The sequence below is a fragment of the Etheostoma spectabile genome, chromosome 6 (genome assembly GCF_008692095.1).
Source record: "Etheostoma spectabile isolate EspeVRDwgs_2016 chromosome 6, UIUC_Espe_1.0, whole genome shotgun sequence".
In the NCBI taxonomy this organism is placed as follows: Eukaryota; Metazoa; Chordata; class Actinopteri; order Perciformes; family Percidae; genus Etheostoma; species Etheostoma spectabile.
Window position 1 is genome coordinate 25,114,578 of NC_045738.1, and position 2,611 is coordinate 25,117,188.

At 44.6% G+C, this 2,611-nt stretch overlaps 1 protein-coding gene across 1 annotated transcript in view; it reads right to left on the minus strand.

The window, feature by feature from the left end:
• Positions 1–2,611, minus strand: part of cdk14 (cyclin dependent kinase 14) — a 205,066-nt gene that overhangs the window by 48,475 nt on the left and 153,980 nt on the right.

Consider the following 2,611-nt stretch of genomic DNA (forward strand, 5'->3'; position numbering starts at 1 on the left):
AAAATACAAACTTAAGATATGAAACTTAAAGTCCTTTGAACAAAAGCACATTAACAAAAAATATTATCAATGTTGCTAACAGGGACGTTGTAGAGCGTCCTCTGGTGGACAGACTATGCAACGCCATCACTAACAAGGACTGTAGCGCGTCCTCCTGGTGGACAGTATCATGAAGCGCTATCACTAACAGGGACGTTGTAGAGCGTCTCTGGTGGACAGACTATGCAACGCCATCACTAACAGGGACGTTGTAGAGCGTCCTCTGGTGGACAGACTATGCAACGCCATCACTAACAGGGACGTTGTAGAGCGTCCTCTGTTGGACAGACTAGCAACGCCTCATAACAGGGACGTTGTAAGGTCCTCTGGTGGACAGACTATGCAACGCCATCCTAACAGGGACTTGTAGGGCGTCCTCGGTGGACAGCTATGCAACGCATCACTAACAGTGGACGTTGTAGAGCGTCCTCTGGTGGACCGAGTATGTACCGCTATCACTAACAGGGACGTTGTAGAGCGTCCTCTGGTGGACAGACTATGCAACGCCACCGCTAACAGGGACCGTGTAGAGCGTCCTCTGGTGGACAGACTATGCAACGCCACCACTAACAGGGACGTTGTAGAGCGTCCTCTGGTGGACAGACTATGCAACGCCACCGCTAACAGGGACGTTGTAGAGCGTCCTCTGGTGGACAGACTATGCAACGCCATCACTAACAGGGACGTTGTAGAGCGTCCTCTGGTGGACAGACTATGCAACGCCAACACTAACAGGGACGTTGTAGAGTGTCCTCTGGTGGACAGACACCCACACACACACACACACACACACACACACACGCGATGGATGCCGGAAAAAGCGGAGCTGAGACGTACACTCTCTCCCTGAAATCAAATTAAAAATGCCCCAATCCAATCCACACAGCTCCAGCAGACCTCAGGAGCTCCATTGTCTCAATAATTCTCTCATTGTCCCCTGTAATCTGCCTGTCTATTGTCCAAATTAATCCGTAACACAGCTGACAAAAGAGTGCACAGCTGGCCATCGGACACATACTGCTCATCCCCACAGGGGCAACATGCATCATGGGATTGAAACGTTCATCAACTGGGCCGGGATCTCTTCTGTGGTTCCTGGGAGCACTGGGTGCCACTCTGGACCAGCAGTGGGCTTTACTGGGCTGCTCCCATTGGCTCCGGGGTGTCCACGTTGGAAGAACATGGCTAGCATGCTGCAGTCTTAGTCACACACTCCCAGCTGGAGTAATTAGCCAGTTCGTTATCTCACATTCATTTTTTTCCCTCATTTGCATAACGTTGACACATCTTTCCACCACAACACTGCAAAAGGCAGATACACACACGCTGTGTTCATCCACTCTTGTCCTCGTTTTATGAAACGGTTTTAATTCCCTCCCAGTTTTCCCTCCGTGGCTCGGCTGCTTTGCTCGTGTCACATGTGCGTGGCGAAAAAGAGAATCAGAGAAAGAGAAAGCGAGTATTACAGAAATCAAATCTCTCGTAGTGACCGCCGCTCTCTGATTCTTTTCAGACATGACAACCTGCTGGGTGCTGATAACAGGATTAATAACGCTGAAAATCCTAATCGGCTGGAATTAAACATGGAATTCTTCATTAAAATTACCACCATGTCAGTGGCAGCACACCAAGGTCTGCCGCTCATGAATAACAGCGGAAGGGATTGGGGATGGATGTATTTCCAGCCTGTCAAATATTATGGAGATGTTATATCTGCAGGGTATGTACAGCAATCCTTTAGTTAAATTTACTACTTTTTAATACCTTTTTTACTACCTTCAGAATTTTTTTTAAAACCTCACGACATGAATTGCAAGTGTTATCAGCGACCTTTCTTTATTTACACAGATTTTGACATTTATAATACAGAAATGAATAGATTTGAGACCACAAACATTAACAACATCTTGCACATATTTATTCACTTAGTAAATAAAAGTAAAACAAACTACATAATGTGCAATGAAGAGAATGGATAGTGGAAACTAAGATCCAAAGTGGGGAGGGTCTAGTGGTAGCCCCCCAGTTTTTATTTATTTTTTATTAACCATTAAATGGCACTTTCTGAGAGTTTGTGCAACAATTGAGAAATTAAGTCTGTCATAATTGTGCAAAACTGTAGGGTTAGAGCCTTTGCATTGTTGTAGTATCACAGGTTTTAGGGCATTCAGCATTTACATTATTAACTTCTTATGATATAAGAACTGACCCACACAATGTGCCAAACATATGAACACATGAAAGCAGTCCTATGTCAGCAACTGTAGAAGATTTGGGTCTGTGGGTGAACAGTCCAGGGCCCCTGTGTAGGGACCAGGGACCCAAGTTAAATTAATGTAGTCATCACTAAGACCACTGAAATTCTAAGAATGAGAACCACTATTTTGCATAAATTCTAATCCTTTAACCTTTGCGCCAAGGCTCAGTATGTTTGGCCCTCATCCTCTGTGCCCCCCTTCTGGATTTACTTTTTTGGGAAAATAAATACTTTTTGTTCATTTTAAAACATTGAATGATTATTTACAGTTACATTAGATATTTAGAGATCATCAGATTTTGCTCATTAAAGGGG